This window comes from Eumetopias jubatus, unplaced genomic scaffold, assembly GCF_037043125.1.
Source record: "Eumetopias jubatus isolate StellerSeaLion01/CBP00866 unplaced genomic scaffold, mEumJub1_p1.0 scaffold_1, whole genome shotgun sequence".
NCBI classification, from domain to species: Eukaryota; Metazoa; Chordata; class Mammalia; order Carnivora; family Otariidae; genus Eumetopias; species Eumetopias jubatus.
The window spans coordinates 207,880,665-207,903,138 of record NW_028274807.1 but is presented as its reverse complement, the minus strand read 5'-3'; the positions used below and the strand labels follow the sequence as shown (position 1 = coordinate 207,903,138).

Sequence of the window (22,474 nt, the reverse complement as noted above, 5' to 3'; positions counted from 1 at the left end):
AATCTACAGAATCTTTGGATATGTCTAGTGTCATGGCAAGGGAGAATTTAGGTTGCAAATGGGATTAACATTGCTAGTCAGCTGACCCAGGATAAAGTTATTCTGATTATCCAGCTGGGCTCAATAGATGACAAGCATCCTGCAGTGGTGGAAGGGGGAGGCAGCAGTCTTGGAGTCAGAGAGAGATTTCGAGATGCTATTTTGCTGGCTTTGAAGGTAAAGGGAAGGGACATAAACCAGAGAGTACAGGTGGCCCTAAAGCTGAAATAGACAAGAAAACCTATTCTCCCCAGACCTCCACAATGAACTCTTCTCTGCAGACAGAGTGATGTTAGCTCAGGGGGACCTATTTCAGTCTTCTGACTTCCAGAACTATCAGAAAATAAATTGATTTGTTTTAAGGGAGCAACATGGTCATTTCTTGCTCATCATCCTTGCCATCAGCTCTGACTCCCACTTCCATACTCCCATGTACTTCTTTCTCTCCAACCTGTCCTTTGTTGACATCTGTTTCACCTCTACCACCGTCCCTAAGATTCTGCTGAACATCCAGACTCACAGCAAAGCCATAACATATGAAGGATGCCTCAGCCAGATTTTTGTTTTTAAAGATTTTATTTATTTATTTGAGAGAGAGAATGAGAGACAGAGAGCATGAGAGGGAAGAGGGTGAGAGGGAGAAACAGACTCTCCGCCGAGCAGGGAGCCCGATTTGGTAATTGATCCCGGAACTCCAGGATCATGACCCAAGCCGAAGGCAGTCGCTTAACCAACTGAGCCACCCAGGCACCCCAGATATTTTTTTTTTGTATTTGTTTGGATGCCTGGACAATTTAAAGCCTATGATCACTTTGTGGCCATCGGTCAACCCCTGTACTACTTGGTCATCATGAACCTCCAGCTCTGTGGGCCGCTGACCTTGGAGTCCTGGTGAATCAGTGTCATGGGCTCCCTGCTTGAGACCTTGACCCTTTTGAGGCTGTCCTTCTGCACAAACATGGAAATCCCACACTTTTTTTTGGTGATCTTCTCAAAGACCTGAAGCTGTCTTGTTCTTACACCCTCATTAGTAACATAGTGGTGTATTCTGCAATTGGGCGTCTAGCCATGATTCCTTTCCATGGAATACTTTCTTCTTACTATCAAATTGATTCTTCCATACCGAGCATTTCCTCAGCTGCGGGCAAGTACAAAGCCTTTTCCACATGTGGGTCTCCTTGTTCTATGGCACAGGCCTTGGGGTCGACCTCAGTTCTGCAGCAACTTCATCCACTAGGACGAGTCTGGTGGCCTCGGTGATGTACAACATCATTTTCACCCCCATGCTGAATCCCTTCATCTACAGTTTGAGGAACAGGGACATGAAGGGGGCCCTGAGCAGGCTCCTTGGCAGGGTGGTACCTCTCATTGTCAGGCCCATTACAGGACTCTCCTGAGTAGCTGGGCCCACAATATGGAGGCCCAGAGACCCCGGCTTCCTTCATCCAATATTTTTATTTTTTCCCCAGGTGTACACATTTTAAAGCAGTTCTCTCCTTGGGTCTTCCTTGTCTTCTCTCTTTTCCTTCAGATTATATCTTGGGTTCCCCTTTCCACTTTATAACCAGTCATTTACACTTGATGTATTTTCTTGGTATTACACCCTGGTATTTTCTTGGTAATCTTCGGTAATGGTTTGGATTTCTTAAAACAATAGGGCTAGCCTATGACCCTGCAATTGCACTCCTGGGTATTTACCCCAAAGACAGAGATGTACTGAAAAGAAGGGCCATATGCACCCCAATGTTCATAGCAGCCATGTCCACAATAGCCAAACTGTGGAAAGAGCCGAGATGCCCTTCAACAGATGAATGGATAAAGAAGATGTGGTCCATATATACAATGGAATATTACTCAGCCATCAGAAAGGATGAATATCCAACATTTACATTAACATCAAATGTCTGGCTGAGGCATCCTTCATATGTTATGGCTTTGCTGTGAGTCTGGATGTTCAGGAGAATCTTGGGGACTTCTCCCAGGAATGAATGTGAGAGTGTGGGATGAGCGCCCAGTTTTTCAGGATGCTGCCAATGACACCCACTTCATTCCCAACCCACCCAGAAAACTGTCCCAGAGGCAGAGTAATCCTGGACTCACTTCCTATCCTAACAGACCTTTTATGGTGTCATCATGAGCTTAGGAAATGTGGAACTTAAATGGTCACAATTGTCTTCGTGGATGGAGCACCCGCTCTGTGCCAGGGAATTTTCTGTGAGCTCTAAAATATTACTAAGTTCTCTGACCAAATCCTTAGATGGAATTTCTCCACTTTATGGACAGGAAACAAAGACTTTACATGTTCAATTTCTGTCACGAGGGAAAAGAGACACTTGTTAACTTGTTTGAGCACCAAAAGTCAGACCTGAGGTGGATGGGGTATTCTGGGAGAAGAAGAACACAACTAACCCTGACACTGGACCACAGCCTTGACCTCAAATGTGTCTACACACCAAGATGAATGGGAGCTAGATACAAATGCAGACTATCTCAGCCACCCTAAAAGTAGCAGTTCCCACACTATGACAGTCAAAAATTTCTCCAGATAATTTCAAGTGTCCTCTGGAGGCAAAAATCATCCCTGGTTGAGAACCCTTGGCCTATCTGGTTGCATTCCAATCAAAGTACATTATAATGACCCAGATCATAATTCTGGGTTGATCACTCGACCCTTCCAAGTACATTTCTGCAAATGTGGAATGAGGCTCATCACTTTATGTTCCTCATGGAATGGCTTTTGCACAAAATAAATGAGACAATTCATATAAGAGTCTGAGTTCAGCCCATGATACCTTAAATGGTCCAAGTAGATTTCTTATAATATCAAATGTTTTAAAAGTTAAAGACTAAATATCAACTTTTAACCTGTATGAAACATACAAAGTTCCTAATTGATTTGTGAAAAGAATTATGAATCCAAGGATTGTTGTACCCGTGGTTTTATAGCAAAGGAACATACTTTTACTTGTTGGAGTAGGAAGAACAATTTTCTGGAGCTATGAGGAGTTGTGCTCTCACCACAAGTCAATGTTTTGGAGACCCAAAGAATATGGTCAAAGCAGGTTCCTCAGTCTTAGTTTTGGAAAAAAACATTCACTCAGGCCTGTGGAAAGTTTCAGTGTTAGAGTTCTGGAAGCCAGGAGAGTTCAGGGAGGAGTAATAAACAGTGGATTCACCTGAATTTTATCTGGTCTCTTGGGAACGGAGAATCTACAGGGAAGAATTTCATTCAGTCCAGATAAGTTCCCATGGGGTGATGTACTCAGGGGTTGGAGTAATAATGGGAAATGTGTCAAATGAGCAGGTATAGGGAACAGATACAGCAAACATAAGGAGCTATAAATATCTCCTCTGCTGTAGGCTCTGAGCACATTCAACCGTTTCAAGCTGGAGGAGACATGGTTTTTGCTTTTGGATTCCTAAGTCTGACTGTGGGACCCATGCTTCACTACTTCTTGCCATCCTGTCTGGGAACAGAGCTTCAGTCTCCACCATGAAACATCCAGGAAGGAGTTCGGACCCCCACATGGAGACCTTCCTCTCAGAGACCGCATCCCGGTGAGTCTCAGAGCTCAGCAGGTATTTCAGGAAAGGTTCAGAGGGAATGAAAGCTGAGAGCTTTTACCTGAGGTCAACTGGAAGCCTAACCAGCTGAGCCCAGGGCCAAGAGACCATTGTGTTTGTTGGTGGGTGAGCTCATTCATTTCTAGTCAATTTATTTATATGTAAAAAAAAGAAATGTCTGTTGAACTTACACGAAAATGATTTGCTATGCACTCTGACTACGTAGGATGCACTCTAATATTTCCTATTGTGCCTTATTTATTCTATTCTATTTTATTCTTACAAACCACAACCTGACCCACAAATGGTCCCAAGCTCAGAATATGGAAAATATTCCTCTCCCACATCCTCCCTTCCTGTTGCTAGTAACTCCCTACTTCTGTTCTCTCTCTCATCACTGGCAACTTCTGTGAGCACAGATTCTCTCATTCCTTTATGCAATATGTATTTATTCCTACTGTTCCTATCCAAACTGTGTCTGGGGGTGGAGGGCAGGGGTATTTATAACATGCCCCATGCACTCACATTCTAGCAGGAAAACGGACATAGAATTAAATAAAAATTACACCCTGATAACCCCTATATCTAAATTATTGCAAGAGAAAGTGTCCTTTTTTTTGAGGGAATGTTACAAAAGCCCAGCAAAACAAAAACTGGTTAGTGAAGGAGATGAGTCCTTGGAGTCTGAAAGAGGAGATGGGATTGTGAAGATGGAGAAGAGGTGAATGATCCTAAACAGACCAGTGAGTGACTCCAAGCAGAGGGCAGCTGTGTATGGAGGCTCTGAGCCTTGGAGATTGGGGCTTCAGGTGAAGCTACAACTCAAGTTCAGTGTTTGTGACATCGATGTGGGCAAGACAGTGTGAGTGGGAAGCTGGAGGGTCAGTCAGGGGAGGCAAGCCAAGTGTTGGGAGCTACAGAATTTGGGGTTCAGTCTCCAGCAGGGAGTCACCAGGAAGGTGTTAAGGTGCGGAGTTGGACAGTAACTTAACTGCAATACAGAAAGATCTCTCTGGGTAAATGTGAATACTCGCTAGAGGGCGCCACCCTGTGGTAGGTGGAGAGCCAACAAGGAGCTGAAAGAAGGCTGTGGAATTGGGGACCCAGAGGTGGGGAAGCAATCCGAGAAAACTCAGCCAAATCTCATCACCAATGATCAACACTCGTTATCAACAGGAGGGACTATGTTAAGCTCTTTCCATATATTCACTAAATCTGTCAACCACCTGAGGAGGTTGGACATCTCTATCCCTACTAGTTAGGGGAGGATATTAACATTTGGAACAGTCTGGTTGTGCTCCAAGTTCAAATAGGAAATATGAGTAGATCCAGAATTCAAAACCTGAGTTTCTAATTAGAAGTTTTGCATTTTATGTCATTTAGAAAAGTTCTTTTAGCAAATCATCTTTTAAAATCCCCCACTTCTGTTGTACTGTGTGTAGTTCCTTTTGTGAATTGTGGGTGTCTTCCCTTTGCTTGTTATTCTGGTGCAACGTTCAATCAGTAAGATGTCTTGATAACCGTAAAGACATCCCTACTTTTTTCTTTTGGATAAATTTTCCTTTGCTTCTTTATTAGTCTGGGCATCAAGGTGCTTCAACTGGGGTTGAAATATTGCCAGAACCAGGACATTTACTGCTCCTCACCATTTCTAGGGGCCCCCTGAGCTTATTAGATCTTTCTCCCCACATTTCTTCCTCAAAATTTTGGGAATGATTTTTTTACGTTTCTTTAAATACTGGATACAAAATGAACATATTAAATTGGAGACTCATGATCACATGCTCATTGGAGACTTAACTATTGGAATTTGGATGAAGTTTTACATTTTTAGGGGAAAGACAATGCGATGTTGTCAGCTTACCTCATATTATTGTTTGCCTAGTTATTGTGATTGGGGTTGAGAACATCCTGGTAGTGCCATGGTCCCAGGAGGCCATAGTGTGTGTGTGTATGTGTCCTTGTGTGGGTAACATCAGAATTTCTCAAGGCAGGGGTTCTGGAACCCATTGCTCTTATATGTGACCCTTAAAATACCGGTGCCAGATTATTACCTAATATATGAAAATAAGAAGGGAGACCATTTCCATGCAATAATTCCATGGAAACAAAATTGATCCTGTTTGAGGTACACCATGTGAAGGAGGGAGTTCCTTGTGTAATGAAGTTTCATCACTACTAGGGAGGCCACCCCATTCTTCAACGTTCTCAGCCACCACTTCTCATCACTCTCTCACTTGATCATTCCCCTCTACGCACTGGCTTTCTTTTGAGCCTCCTTGATCTTTTATTTTTTTAATTTTTTGGTTTTTCTTTTTATATAAATTCAATTAGCCAAAATATAGTACATCAGTAGTTCAGATGTAGTGTTCACAAATTCATCAGGTACATATACAACCCAATGCTCATCACATCACGTGCCCTCCTTAATGCACATCACCCAGTTACTCCATTCCCCCACCCAGCTCTCCTTCAGAAACCTTTATTTAGTTTCCCAGATTAAAGAGTCTCTCATGGTTTGTCTCCCTCTCTGACTTCTTCCCATTCAGTTTTCCCTCCCTTTCTTTATAATCCTCTGCACTATTTCTTATATTCCACATGAGTGAAACCATATGATAATTGTCTTTCTCTGGTTGACTTTTTTCACTTAGCATATTGCCGTCCAGTTCCATCCACGTGGATGTAAATGGTAGGTATGAATGGACATCACGGCTCTTTCCACAGGTTGGCTATTCTGGACTTTGCTGCTGCGAACATTGGGGTGCATGTGCCCCTTCATTTCACTATATTTGTATTGTTGTGATAAATACCAAGTAGTGCAATTACTGGGTCATAGGGTAGCTCTACTTTTAACTTCTTAAGGAACCTCCATACTGTTTTTCCAGAGTGGCTGTACCAGCTTGCATTCCCACCAACAGTGTAAGAGGGTTCCCTTTTCTCCATATCCTCGCCAATGTTTGTTGTTCCCTGTCTTGTTAATTTTAGCCATTCTAACTGGTGTAAGGTGGTATCGCAATTATGTTTTGATTTATATTTCCCTGATGAAAAGTGATGTTGAGCATTTTTTATGTGTCTGTTGGCCATTTGTATGTCTTCTTTAGAGAAATGTCTGTTCATGTCTTCTGCCCATTTCTTGATTGGATCATTTGTTCTTTGGGTGTTGAGTTTAAGAAGTTCTTTATAGATTTGGGATACTAGCCCTTTATCTGATATGTCATTTGCAGATATCTTCTCCCATTCTGTCAGTTGTCTTTTGGTTTTGTTGACTGTTTCTTTGGCTGTGCAAAAGATTTCTATCTTGATGAAGTCTCAATAGTTCATTTTTGCCCTTGCTTCCCAGCCTTTGACAGTGTTTCTAGGAAGAAGTTGCTGCAGCTGAGGTCAAAGAGGTGGCTGCCTGTGTTCTCCTCTAGGATTTTGATGGACTCCTGTCTCACATTTAGGTCTTTCAACCGTTTTGAGTTTATTTTTGTGTGTGGTATAAGGAAATGGTCCAGTTTCATTCTTCTGCATGTGGCTGTCCAATTTTCCCAACACCATTTGTTGAAGAGACTGTCTTTTTTCCATTGGACATTCTTTCCTGCTTTGTCAAAGATGAGTAGACCATAGAGTTGAGGGTCCATTTCTGGGCTGTCTCTTCTGTTCCATTGACCTATGTGTCTGTTTTTGTGCCAGTACCATGCTGTCTTGATGATCACAGCTTTCTAATAGAGCTTGAAGTCAGGCATCGTGATGCCCGCAGGTTTGGTTTTCTTTTTCAACATTCCCCTGGTGATTCAGGGTCTTTCTTTTTCCATACAAATTTTTGGATTGTTTGTTCCAGCTCCATGAAAAATGTTGATGGTATTTTGATAAGGATGGCATTGAATGTGTAGATTGCTCTGGGTAGCATGACCATTTTAACAATATTTATTCTTCCAATCCATGAGCATGGAATGTTTTTCCATCTCTTTGTGTCTTTCTCAATTTCTTTCATAAGTGTTCTGTACTTTCTACAGTATAGATCATTTACCTCTTAGGTTAGGTTTATTCCTAGGTATCTTATCGTTTTTAGTGCAATTGTAAATGAGATCGATATCTTAATTTCCCTTTCTTCAATTTCATTCTTAGTGTATAGAAAAGCAACTGATTTCTGTGTATTAATTTTGTATCCTGCCATGTTGCTGAGTTGCTGTATGAGTTCTCGCAATTTGGGGGTGGAGTCTTTTGGGTTTTCCACATAAAGTATCATGTCATCTGCAAAGAGTGAGAGTTTGACTTCTTTGCTAGTTCAGATACCTTTTATTTCTTCGATTGTTGGGGATAGGACTTCTAGTAATGTGAACAATAGTGGTGAGAGTGGGCATCCCTGTTGTCTTCCTGTCTTTAGGGGAAAAGCTCTCAGTTTTTCCCCATTGAGAATGATATTCACTGTGGTCTTTTCGTAGATGGCTTTTATGATATTGAGGTATGTTACCTCTAACCTACATTTGGAGAGTTTTAATCAAGAAAAGATGTTGTATTTTGTCAAAGGCTTTTTCTGCATCAGTTGAGAGGATCATATGATTCCTGGCCTTTCTTTTATTAATGTGGTATGGCAGTGAATAATTTGCTGATGTTGAACCACCCTTGCAGTCCAGGAATAAATTCCAGTTGGTCTTGGTGAATAATCCTTTTAATGTTCTGTTGGATCCTATTGACTAGTATCTTGGTGAGAAGTTTTGCCTCCATGTTCATCACCGTCCCACCCCTCCCTGGGATTGGTAGAGGGTCCCCACATGCCAGTCCTCTGCAGGGTCCGGAGGTGGAGAGCAGTCTCCCAGTTGGCCCCAGCTCACAGTTTATGACAAACCCAGCTGAGACCCCTCCTGGGCTTGCTGACTGTAACCAGTTTCCCCACTCTAATGCTTGGGAACTGTACCAGCTCAGGCACCCCCACTAATTCTGTGACTCTGGGAATCCTGAGACCACACAGTCCCACTTAGAATTCTGCCCATTTCTACCTGAGCACCTTTCAGGCAGGGACGTCTCTCACTGGAGCAGATTTCTAAGGGTTCCGATTTGGCCCTCTAGGGCTGTATCACTTTCTGGTAGCTGGCTTAGGGAGGCTCCCTTCCCCCACTGTTTATCTTCTGATATCTCCCCTCAGATTCACTTCTCCGTACCTCCTACCTTGCAGAAAGTGGTCGCTTTTCTGCTCGTAGAGTTCCAGATATTCTTTTCTCACATCTTAGGTTGAATTCATGGGTGTTCAGAATGATTTGATACTTATCTAGCTAAATTCAAGGGACCAGATGAAATGAGGTCCCCTACTCTTCCACTCTCTTGCCTCCTCGTAGCTTAAGCCTTGATTTTTTAAAACAATAAATGAACAAACGAAAAAGCAGAATGCTGAAGGGGAGTGGGAGGTACAGGCTTCCAGTTAAGAAATGAATGAGTCACAGGAATAAAAGGCAGAGCCTAGGGAATATAGTCAGCGATATCATAATAGCATCGTGTGGTGACAGATGGAAGCTCCACACGGTGCAATGTTTAAACTTGTTGAGTCACTGTGTTGTACACCCAAATTTAATGTAACATAGTGTGTCGACCACACTCAAGTTTTAAAAATTAATTAAAAAAAACCCAAGTCTTTTCTTTTTTTTAAAAAAAGCTCATTTTATTTTATTTTTTTAAAGATTTTATTTATTTATTTGAGAGAGAGAATGAGATAGAGAGAGCATGAGAGAGGGGAGGGTCAGAGGGAGAAGCAGACTCACTGCTGAGCAGGGAGCCCGATGCGGGACTCGATCCCAGGACTCCAGGATCATGACCTGAGCCGAAGGCAGTCGCTTAACCAACTGAGCCACCCAGGCGCCCACCCCAAGTCTTTTCTTAAGGCCTTCGCAATGTTTGTTCCATCTGTTTGGCACACATTTCCCTGGATAACCTTGTGTTTCCTGCTGTTTCCCCCTTGGAGCCTCTGTGCAAATGTGTGCCTGTGTACCTGAGCAACCAGAAAAAAATAACACCTCCATGCACTCTTTCCTTTCTACTGGCTTTTTCTTCATAGCACCTGGCACCTTCTGATATTCTATCTGATCCTTTCTTTGCTTATCTTCTCCATCCTTGAACTGTGCAGACTTGTTTCTTGACACCTATAGTCTTTGCCTGGAGGTTAGTCAGTACTCAAGTTTATTCCTTAAACATGTGACAGAATTTCTCATTGAACGTATAGAACACAGGAGTACTTAGTGAACAGGCCATGTGTGGGATGTGCATTTCTATTCAGAGCTGGCATGAGGGGGGCTGTCCCAACAGGGGACAAGTTCCATACAAAAACTATGTATATTCACTTTTTTAAAATTTTTTTAAAGATTTTATTTATTTATTTGACAGAGAAAGACACAGCGAGAGAGGGAATACAAGCGGGGGGAGTGGGAGAGGGAGAAGCAGGCTTCCCACCAAGCAGGGAGCCCGATGCAGGGCTCGATCCCAGGACCTGGAATCATGACCTGAACCAAAGGCAGACGCTTAACGACTGAGCCACCCAGGCGCCCTATTCACTTTTTTAAAATTATTATTCATTTGAGACACAGAGATACAGAGAGAAGGGAGAGCATGAGCAAGGGGAGAAGCAGAGGGAGAGGAAGAAGCAAGCTCTCTGCTCATCAGGGAGCCCGTTGCGGGACTTGATCCCAGGACCCTGGGATCATGACCTTAGCCGAAGGCAGACGCTCAACCATCTGGGCCACCCAGGCACCCCTGTATATTCACGTTTGAATGTAAAATAGAAATTGTATAATTTCAATGATATTTATACTGTTCATTATTGAAAAAATTAGTCATGTTATTTTTTGTTCCCTGGTAGTCACCTCGACCACATAGAACCAAGAAATGATACAGGAATTTTAGAGTTTCTTCTTCTGGGATTTTCAGAGGAACCAGAATTGCAGCCCCTCATATTTGGGCTCTTCCTCTCCATGTACCTGATCACTGTGTTTGGAAACTGCTCATCATCTTTGCTGTCAGTTTTGACTCCCACCTCCACACACCCATGTACTTCTTCCTGGACAACCTGTCCTTTGTAGACATCTGCTTCGCCACCACCACCATCTCTAAGATGCTGTGGAACATCCAGGCTCAGAGCAAAGTCATAACCTATGAAGGTTGTATCATTCAGATATACTTTTTCCTACTCTTCGCAGGATTAGATGCCTTTCTCCTGGCTGTGATGGCCTATGACCAATTCATGGCCATCTTTCACCCCCCGCACTATATGGTCATCACGAACCTCCAGCTCTGTGGACTGCTGGTTTTGGTGTCCTGGATCATGAGTGCCCTGAATTCCTTATTACAAAGCTTAATGGTGTCATGGCTGTCCTTCTGTATATTGGTGGAAATCTCCCACTTTTTCTGTGAAATCAATCAGGTGGTCCGACTTGCCTGTTCGGACACCTTTCTTAATGACATTGTGATGTATTTTGCAACTATGCTGCTGGCTGGTGGTCCCCTCACTGGGATCCTTTACTCTTATCATAAGACAGTTTCCTCCATACTTGGGATATCAACAGCTCATGGGAAATACAAAGCATTCTCCACCTGTGCATCTCACCTCTCCATTGTCTCCTTATTTTACTGTACAAGCCTAGGAGTGTACCTTAGCTCTGCTGCTCCCCAGAGCTCCCACTCCAGTGCAGTAGCCTCAGTGATGTATATGGTGGTCACGCCCATGCTGAACCCCTCCATCTACAGCCTGAGGAACAGAGACATAAAGAGGGCTCTGAAAAGAATCATTGGGGTTCCAGTGATGTAAGAGCAAATTGTCCTGGGGCTGAAGAAGTGCCCGTGATTGCAGGGCTCACAGCCTCAGAGCCAGGAACTGCCATTTTTTGAACAAGCTGTGGGAGTAGAATCTGCTCCTTCTATATATTCCCTGAAATTTCCATTTGTTTCAATTCAACTTCTCTATACATTTAAGTCACTCACTTTCTTTTTTTTAATTAAGTTCAATTAGCCAACATATAGGACATCATTAGTTTTTGATGTAGTGTTCAATGATTCATTAGTTGTGTATAACATCCAGTGTTCATCAGATCATGTGCCCTTCTTACTTTTTTAAGCTTCTGCTCTGTCTGATATACACACAGTTTTCCCTTTGTCCATTTTCATATGATCCCAATATTTTCCCCATCTTGGTCAAAAATAGTGGGAAATTTCTATATCTTATATGTGGCAAGTTAGATTTCTTAAAAATAATTTCATTTCAAATGACCTTATACCAAGCCAAATAAGTTGTCCTTAGATTTCCCAAGACAATAATCATGAGTTATATTCTTCATTTGGAAGAAACTGTAATTGGCAACTATACCCCTTACATAAGTTTAATGTAGATGAAAATACAAAGCCACAGTTTTCACCTAAAGTCTGTCCATCTTTTTTTTTTACAATCAACATCACTACCTTCACTCTTCTTCCTTATAAGGTGGACTCTAACATTGTTCCCTTTAAGTCTCTGGCTACTTACAAGGATGCTCAGGCTAGGAAAGCCCGGGCACTCCCCTGCACCCTTGTGCTTGTGGACATTCCCACAGATGCTTCCCTGACCAGAGCCTCTGCTGTGGCTGGGCCTGCCCTTGGGTTATTGTGATTGCAAGACATGCCTCAGCATCAACCATCAGAGAACTCTAACCCAACCAGGTTTATTACTCACAGGTCCTGGAGGGCAGAGCCAGAAAGGTCTAGGGGGGCAGAGAATCAGAGCAAGAGAGAGACAGCCTACAACTGGAGCCCCGCCTTTATTGAGGTCCATGAGCAGAGTGGCTAGTGGTTGGCAGGTACATTCTTTATTAACAAGTTTAAAGCATAAGAGTGAAACTCTGGCACAGAGGGAAAGCATGATTACTCATGTGTCAGTATTGGGGTTTTCCAGGGCTTTCTGAAGAGCTACTTCTCTGGTAATAGTGTCCCACACCTGGCATATTTATTCAACATGGTTGTCCTTGAAATGGATGCCTCAGAAATCAAAAGCTTAATGTCAGGCACTTTCTCTACAAACTTGCTACTGTGCATTAAAACTACTCTTTTTTTGCTATTATCTGCCCAGGTGTCCCCATTGCCTAACATGGCCACTGGTAAACAGTGATTAGAAGAAATATATCTCCCAGTGGAGTCTACATGGAAAGATAAATTTGAATAGATTGACCTGATATGTTCTTAGTGTCAGAGATGACCTCAAATGTGAAGATGCATTTTCTGTGGGTAAATGCCCAGGAGTGTGATTCCCTGCATCAAAGGGTAGTTCTATTTTTAATTTTTTGAGAAACCTCCATACTCTTTTTCAGAGTGGAGGCACCAGTTTGCATTCCCACTAATAGTGCAAGAGAGTTCCCCTTTCTACACATCCTCGCCAACGTCTGTTGTTTCCTGTATTGTTAATTTTAGCCATTCTGAGAGGTGTGAGGTGATATCTCATTGTGATTTTGATTTGCATTTCCCTGATGATGAGTGATGTTGAGCATGTGTCTGTTGATCATCTGGATGTCTTCTTTCCATGTGTCTGTTAATCATCCTGATGTCTTCTTTGGAGAAATTTGTGTTCATGTCTTCTGGCTATTTTTTAATTGAATTATTATTAATTTTTTGGTGTTGATTTATATAAGTTCTTTACATATTTTGGATATTAATCCCTTATTGGATGTATAATTTGCAAATATCTTCTCCCATTCAGTGGGTGGTCTTTTTGTTTTGTTGCCTGTGGGAATTCATAGAGTCTTGATAAAGAAGATTTAATAAACACATGCCTCCCTGGATGAGACAGGTTGAAAAGCAAAGAAGGAGTGTCTGGAAAACTGGGCCCCTTTAGGGTTTCTGGGCTGAAAACAGCCAGATTCTCGTTGCGGCTCAATGCCCTCATCCAGGGAGTAAATGCTTGACTTAGGAGAAACATGTCCATCCCAAGCACAGCTTGTTTTATTCACACGATACTCTCAATGCCACTGTCTTGCTTATTACAGCTTCACATTCCTTCTTGTTTTTCTTATGCCCTTGTTATATTGATAACATTCACAATAAAGGTGGAGGCAGAGTCTGGCTCAAGACCTTTCGCCACTAGAGCATCTGGGCCCCAGGCCCTCTCCCTTCTCCTACTAAGGTGTCTAGAGTAATCTTTTCATTCACCGTCCCAGGGTTTGCTGGCCAAACCTGACAGTTGATTGTTTCCTTTGCTGTGTAGAAACTTTTTATTTTGATGTAAGCATTTAGAACATGGATGGATCTAGAGGGTATAATGTTAAGTGAAATCAGTTAGTCAGAGAAAGACAAATACCATATAATTTCACTCATATGTGGAGTTTTCTTAAATGATTTTATCCATATATTTGAGGGAGAGAGAGAGCAAGAGAGAGAGAGAACAACCAGTGGGAGTGGCAGAGGGAGAGGGAGAAGCAGACTCCCCGCTGAGCAGGGAGCCCAATGTAGGGCTTAATACCGGGACCCCAGGATCATAACCTGAGCTGAAGGCAGATGCTTACCCAACTGAGCCACATAGGCATCCTTCATATGTGGGATTTAAGAAACAAAACAATGAGAGATGGAGAACAAAGTGGTTGTTGCCAGAGGGGAGGTGAGTGGGGGAATGGGTGAAATAGGTGATGGGGTTAGGAGTACGATTATTTTGATGAGCACTATAATGTAGAGGATTGCTGAATCACTATATGGTATAACTGAAGCTAATATTACACTGTATGTTAATTATACTGGAATTTTAAAAAATTAAAATATTTAAGAAATAGGAAGGTGCAACATTTCAAACTCCTCGTTTTCTTACTATCCAACATGTTTCTTTTTCCTGTGCATTGATTTATTGAAGCAAAGAAGACCGGTGTCCACAGCTGAGGGGGTTTATTCATTGAGGTGAAGGATGGCTTTGTGTGTTCTATGTTTATTGGCGAGTTATTTTCCTCTATCTACTTGAAAACTTCCAATGCTACCTGGTAATATGGCTCTTTTATTGTAACAGGAAATAACCCCTTTTTCCTAATAGTTGTCAAAAATGCCAAGCGATGGTGAATGAACAGTATCAGCATCATCCATTTTGTATGTCCTTCCTGCTCAGAGATTTCTTCCACCTGCCTGATCAGAGGACGCTTCACAGGAGAGCTGGATGTCTCACCAGTTCTTACACCCTCCCAGAAACCCAGAAAGGAGCCCACATATAGTCACTTGTTCATCAAGTCATTGGAAGTAAACTTGAATAACAGAATGATCATGCCTGCTCTCCTTAAGGTCAGATATGCCACAAGTAAAAAGGACCACCTGTTGTAATTGCCTCAGGTCTGTTCCCTTGGATTATGGTGTCTGTCAACTCTTGATGTATAATAAGTTGTCCTTGTCAAATGGGATATCATAATACCTTTACAATCAACTGGAATTATATGCTGGGGACCGTTTCTGATCTCTGCTGGGTCCTCATGGATCTGGAGTCAGGTGTGAATGTCTAGATTCTTTTTCTAAACTCATCCATGATGTCGTGTGTGGTTGGAGTGCTCTTCAGACTCAGCCACTTTATGGGCTCTTATTATTACATTTCCATATGTAGGTTAATCTCCTACTCATAGAAAAAAATGGTTTATCCTGTGAATTATGTAAATTCAATTCTGTTGTTCATACATGCATAATTAACACTTGGCTTTCTTCCCCATTAGAAGTTCTATCTCCCACCCCTCTTAAGTGAGAATCAGCTACCTGTGCTCAAGATCCTACCCATAGACATGTACCATTAGGTTTGTTTCACTGAATAAATCACTGGAGTATAATTATACACAATAACCTGCATATGTGAAGTGCACACATTGGTGAATTCAAGGACCTGCATAAAAAACGAAGAGTACATGTTGCAAGTTTCTATTTGTATATGATTTAAGACTGTGCGTACGTTTTAACTGCTTTGCTAGGTAATTACTAAAATTTAATGATCCTGAGCATATATTCCCTATTTCTGAAGGTAATGTGGGATTCTAAACGTAACTTCATATGGACGTTGTGGGGAATGAGTAAAATGTGTGGAACTTCCTATTTTACCTCTGTGAAACGTTTGAGGGTAATGGTGGTGTCTTGGATATGTGTGTGTTTGCACGCATTTTCTTTCAAATAAGCTTGTCATGTGTACATACACAGATGCATTTATGATTTCATCTTTTATGTTGATAGGAATCTTGAGAAAACTGGAGAGGATGGCACTGAAAGAATGAACATGAAATAAAAGGATGCAGAAATACAGACAAAGATTTAAATTACAGTGAGAGACTTTAACTTTGATCATGAGTTCCTTTCAAATGCCACTACCTCAAAGCCCTCGGAGTCAAACCACTCTCATATTTATGCCACAGAGAATTCACTGTACTAGCTGATGGGGCAGAATAGCTCCAAATCATATTAAAATTTCCTTCCTATCTACTGTGGGTTTTTTTTATATAAATCACCCTTATCCAAGGGAAACTGATGAAGGAATTGAGGGGCCTAAATTCATTTTTCCCAAATAATTTCATGACTATGTCCATATGAGATTCCTCCCGCTGCTGTGAAATATCCCCACACTAGTTCCTTAAAACAAACACATACGTGCTCTTACACTTCTGCAGTCAGAAGCTTGGGAAGCAGTCTCATCGGGCTAATAACAGCATGTCTGCAGGGCTGAGCTCCTTCTGGAGGCTCAAGGAAGGATCTGTTTCCTTTCCAATTCCAGTCCCTCTTGCTGGCCACCTGCATTCCTGGGCTCATGGCTCTTCCTCCACCTTCAGAGACAGCAGGGCAGCATTTTCAGTCTCTCTGATGCCATAGGTTTTGTCTCCTTCAACGTTGGAGGACTGCTGTGATTACGTTTGTCCCACCTGGACAATCATAGCTAATCTTTTTATCTTTTCATCTTTTTTTACATTCATTTTTTATTTCTTCTTTAAAAATTTTTTAATTGAGGTATAATTAATATACAGTGTTTTATTAGTTTCAGGGATACAGTATAATGATTCAGCACTTCCATACATCACCTGATGCTCATCACAACTGCCCTCCTTAGTCCCCATCACATGTATCACCCATTCTCCCCCAGCCTCATCCCCCCCGTCTGGTTTGTTTTCTATAGTTAAGACTCTGTTTCTTGGGGGCACCTGGGTGGATCAGTCTGTTAAGCGTCTGCCTTTGGCTCAGGCCATGATCCCAGGGTCCTGGGATCGAGTCCCTCATCAGGGTTCTTGCACAGCAGGGAGTCTGCTTCTCCTCTGACCTTCCCCCTCTTATGCTCTCTCTCTCACTCTCTCTCAAATACATAAATAAATTCTTAAAAAAAAGAACGTTTCTTGGGTTGCCTCTATCTTTTTCCCTTTGTTCATTTATTTCTTAAATTCCACACGAGTGAGATCATATGGTATTTGTATATCTCTGACTGACTTATTCTGCTTAGGATAATACACTCTAGCTCTGTCCACCTCATCGTTAATGGCATGAATTCATTCCTTGTCATGCCTGAGTAATATTCCATTTTATTTATATAATAAATAAATATATATTTTATATATCACATATTATAAATTTATGATTTATATATTAGTATTAATATATTACTATCATGTATTATAAATTTGTATTTATATATATTACTATCATATATATAAATTTGCATTTATTATATATATAATAAAATGGAATATTACTCAGCCATAAAAAAGAATGAAATCTTGCCATGTATATTGCATTGCCATTATATATATATGCGTGTATGTGTGTGTGTGTGTCTGTGTTGTGTGTGTGTATAAATGTCATTTTTTTCCTTAAATTTTTTTTAAACTTTTTTTTAAAGATATTTTTATTTATTTGAGAGAGAGAGAATGAGAGCTAGAGAGCACGAGAGGGAAGAGGGTCAGAGGGAGAAGCAGACTCCCTGCTGAGCAGGGAGCCTGATGTGGGACTCAATCCCGGGACTCCAGGATCATGACCTGAGCCGAAGGCAGTCGCTGAACCAACTGAGCCACCCAGGAGCCCTCCTTAAATTTTTAAAAAATTTTTTATTGTTATGTTAATCACCACACCTTACATCATTAGTTTTTGATGTAGTGTTCCATGATTCATTGTTTGTGCATAGCACCCAGTGCTCCACACAGAACGTTCCTTTTTAATACCCATCACCAGGCTAACACATCCCCGCATCCCCCTCCCCTCTGGAACCCTCAGTTTGTTTTTCAGAGTCCATCATCTCTCATGGTTCGTCTCCCCTTCCGATTCCCCCCCTTCATTCTTCCCCTCCTGCTATCTTATTTTTTTTTCTTAACATATATTACATTATTTGTTTCAGAGGTAAAGATCTGTGATTCAACAGTCTTGCACAATTCAGAGTACTCACCATAGCACATACCCTCCCCAATGTCTATCACCCAGCCACCCTGTCCCTCCCACACCGCACCAACCCAGCAACACTCAGTTTGTTTCCAGAGGTTAAGAATTCCTCATATTAGTGAGGTCATAGGATACATGTCTTTCTTTGATTGACAATTGACTTATTTCACTCAGCATAACACCCTCCAGTTCCATCCACGTTGTTGCAATGGCAAGATCTCATTCCTTTTGATGGTTGCATAATATTCCATTGTGTATATATACCACCTCTTCTTTATCCACTCATCTGTCGATGGATGTCTTGGCTCTTTCCACAGTTTGGCTGTTGTGGACATTGCTGCTATAAACATTGGGGTGCACGTACCCCTTGGGATCCTTACATTTGTATCTTTGTGGTAAATACCCAGTAGTGTAATTACTGGATTGTATGGTAACTCTATTTTCAACTGTTTGAGGAACCTCCATACTGTTTTCCAGAGTGGTTGCACCAGCTTGCATTCCCACCAACAGTGTAGGAGGGTTCCCCTTTCTCCCCATCCCCGACAACATCTATCATTTCCTGACTTGTTAATTTTAGCCATTCTGACGGGTGTGAGGTGGTATCTCATGGAGGTTTTGATTTGGATTTCCCTGATGCCGAGCGATGTTGAGCACTTTTTCATGTGTCTGTTGGCCATTTGGATGTCTTCTTTCGAAAAATGTCTGTTCATGTCTTCTGCCCATTTCTTGATTGGATTATTTGTTCTTTGGGTGTTGAGTTTAAGAAGTTCTTTATAGATTTGTAATACTAGCCCTTTATGTGATATGTCATTTGCAGATATCTTCTCCCATTCTGTCAGTTGTCTTTTGGTTTTGTTGACTGTTTCTTTGGCTGTGCAAAACCTTTTTATCTTGATGAAATCCCAAGAGTTCATTTTTGCCCTTGCTTCCCTTGCCTTTGGCGATGTTTCTAGGAAGAAGTTGCTGCGGCTGAGGTCGAAGAGGTTGCTGCCTCTGTTCTCCTTTAGGGTTTTGATGGACTCCTCTTGCACGTTTAGGTCTTTCGACCATTTGGAGTCTATTTACTAAAATCACCCTAAAGCTGTAAATGGTAAAGTAAACCATCAACTAAAGAAATTCAGTATCTCAGAGTTAAGGTAAAGTCAAGGAGGTTAGAACTCTGGAAGGCAGGTAAATTCATGAGAAAGAGGATTAAAAAAAAATGGATTCACTTGACTTCTAATCTGGCCTCCCAGGAACAAAATATCAGCAGGAAAAGTTGCCTTTCTGTCCAGACCAGTTGCCCACTGGGAATGCAGTGCTCTGAGGTGGGAGTAACAATGGAAACAGTGCCTAATGAGCAGACACAGAGCTGTAAATATCTCCTCTGCTGCAGAGCTTCAGCATGTGAAACCTTGGATGGCCACAACACGGTTGTTATTTCTGGGTTCCTAAGTCTGGCTGGGGGACCCATGCCTCTTTGCTTCCTGCTGTCCTGTCTGGGAACAGAGCTGCGGTCTCGAGCATCAACCATCCGGGGAGGAATTCAGACCTCCACATGGAGACTTTCATCTTAGAGACCCCAACCAGGTGAGGCTGAGAGCTCAGCAGGTATTTCAGGAAAGGAGCAGAGAGAATGGAAGCTGAGAACTTTGACCTGAGGTCACCTGAGACTAGGTACACTCATTTATAATTAATTTACGTAGTGTGTTCAAAAGAGAAGTGTCCATAGGACCCAGCAATACAGGCATCGTTGTTGACGATGCATGGTGGGAATGGAAGTCCAGGTGGATGAGACAGGGGAAGGAGTGGGCAACCTAAAGTGATTCCAGAGAAATTAGAACATGTCCAAGGAGTTTTGCAGCTAAGAGGAGCAGGAAATCAGAGTATTTGACTGTTTAGAATGTGGTGGTTTTGTACATGTTCTGTATTTATAGAAAGACCCAGACCCATGCAGGTAACTATTCCCTTGCAACAGCAGTTCCTGAGATACACATTTCTCAGAACCTTCTCTCACACTGAGTATTCACATGGAAAAGTGTATTTCATATGCAACAAGGGGTATGCTAACTAGCTTTCCTTGTAATACTTCATGACCAAAAAGTGTGTAAAACGATGGAGGCATTTGTGAAAAGCAGAGAAAACGCACCCAAATCTGTTCAATGGTGAAAATAACTCATTTACTCACAGGAAGGAACAGTGCTATAAGCTTCCTACATGTAGTGACCAATGCTGTATCCACCCTAGGAGGATGGGTACTGCTGTCCCCACTCTCTGAGTGAGGATAGTCCCATTTGGAATGGATTGATTGTCTCTCCCAAGTTCCAACATTGTATATGTGGTAGATCTGATGTTCAAAACCTGGTTTTCTGATTCAAAAATTTGGCACTTAAAATCATTCAGAAAAGTCTTTTATTATTTCATCTTTAAAAATCCCCTTCTAATGTCCTACATTGTGTCCTACAGTGTGTATTTTCTATTGTAAATTGCAGGTTTATTCCCTTTGCACATTTTTCTAGAGGGATATTCAATCAGTAAAATGTCTGACATCATAAAAAGACCACTCTTTTCTTGTTTAGATACACTGTTATTTTTCTGCTTTGTTAATAATTCTGGGAATCAAGGGCATGTGGCAGGGGCTGGAAGGCTGCCAGAACCGGGGAAGCTTTCTGCTCATCACAGTCTCTCAGGAATCCCTTGAGGTTATTAGATCTCTGTGACCTCTCATGTCCATTTCTTTCCTGCATTTGATGAACCTCCTTTTTTTTTTTAAGATTGTATTTATTTATTTGACAGAGAGAGAGACAGCAAGAGAGGGAACACAAGCAGGGGGAATGGGAGAGGGAGAAGCAGGCTTCCCACCGAGCAGGGAGCTTGATGTGGGGCTGGATCCCAGGACCCTGGGATCATGACCTGAGTGGAAGGCAGACGCTTGACGACTGAACCACCCAAGCGCCCCACTAACTGACATTTAAAGAAAAACTTAAAAAAAATAAAATAAATAAATAAATAAATGAAGCCCATATAATTCAACACTTTTATGCTTTTTTTTTTTTTTTCTTTCCTTGTAGTCACCACCACCACATGGAAGGAGACAATGACACAGGAATTTCAGAGTTTCTTCTTCTGGGATTATCAGAGGAACCAGAATTACAGAACATCATATTTGGGCTTTTCCTCTGCATGTACCTAATCACTGTGCTTGGGAACCTGCTCATCATCCTGGCCGTCAGCTCAGACTCCCATCTCCACACCCCCATGTACTTCCTCCTCGCCAGCCTGTCCTTTGTAGACATCTGCTTCACCTCCACCACCATCCCCAAGATGCTGTGGAACATCCAGACTCAGAGCCAAGTCATCACCTATGCCGGCTGCCTCACACAGATGTACTTTTTCTTAGTCTTTGGAGCCTGGGACGAATTTCTCCTGACTGTGATGGCCTATGACCGCTTCGTGGCCATCTGTCACCCCCTGCACTACACAGTCATCATGAACCCCCGGTTCTGTGGACTGCTGGTTCTGGTGTCCTGGGTCATCAGTGTTCTCAATTCCTTGTTACAGAGTTTAATGGTGTTGCGGCTGTCCTTCCGTACAAAGGTGGAAATCCCCCATTTTTTCTGTGAACTCAATCAAGTAGTTGGGCAGGCCTGTTCTGACACCTTCCTTAATGACATGGTGATGAATTCCGGAATTATGTTGCTTGGTGGTGCTCCCCTGCCTGGGATCCTTTATTCCTACTCTAAGATTGTTTCCTCCATACGTAGGATATCCTCAGCTCAGGGCAAGTATAAAGCATTTTCCACCTGTGCATCTCACCTCTCCGTTGTCTCCTTGTTTTATTGTACAGGCCTAGGAGTGTACCTTAGCTCTGCTGCTCCCCAGAGCTCCCACTCAAGTGCAGTAGCCTCGGTGATGTACACGGTGGTCACGCCCATCTGAACCCCTTCATCTACAGCCTGAGGAACAGAGACATAAAGAGGGCTCTGAAAAGAATCCCTGGGGTTCCAGTGATGTAAGGGGCCATCGTCCTGGGGCTGAAGAAGTGCCCATGTTTGAAGGGCTCACAGACTCAGAGCCAGGAACTGCTATTCTTTGATCAGTCTGTGGAAATAGAATCTGCTCCTTGTATATATTTTCTGGAATTTCCGTTCGTTTGAATTCAACTTCTCCATGCATTTGCTTAACTCACTTTATTAAGCTTCTGCTCTGTCTGATACACAGACAGTGTTCCCCTCTCTAGATTTTCATATGTCCCCATTGTTTTCCCAAGCCTTGGATCACAGGTCCCTGGAAATTTCTACATCTTACATGGGGCAAGTTGGATTTCTTAAAAATAATTTCTTTTTAAACCACTTAATATTGTGCCAAGTAAATTTTCTCTAGAATTCCTAAAAAATAATTATGGTTGTATTCTTCATATGGAAGAAACTACACTTGGCCAAGAGCCCTTCACATAACTTTACTGTAGAGGAGAATACAAAACAGCAGTTTTTACCTTGAGACTGTCAGTCTTTTTACATCACACCTTCACTCCTCTTCCTAATAA

At 42.1% G+C, this 22,474-nt stretch overlaps 2 pseudogenes; both read left to right on the top strand.

Moving 5' to 3' along the window:
* Positions 1-1,205: 1,205 nt before the first annotated feature.
* On the top strand, positions 1,206-11,377 carry LOC148165176 (olfactory receptor-like protein OLF4; annotated as a pseudogene).
* A 9,635-nt stretch (positions 11,378-21,012) lies between these two features.
* On the top strand, positions 21,013-21,944 carry LOC148165175 (olfactory receptor 7A17-like; annotated as a pseudogene).
* Positions 21,945-22,474: the final 530 nt, after the last annotated feature.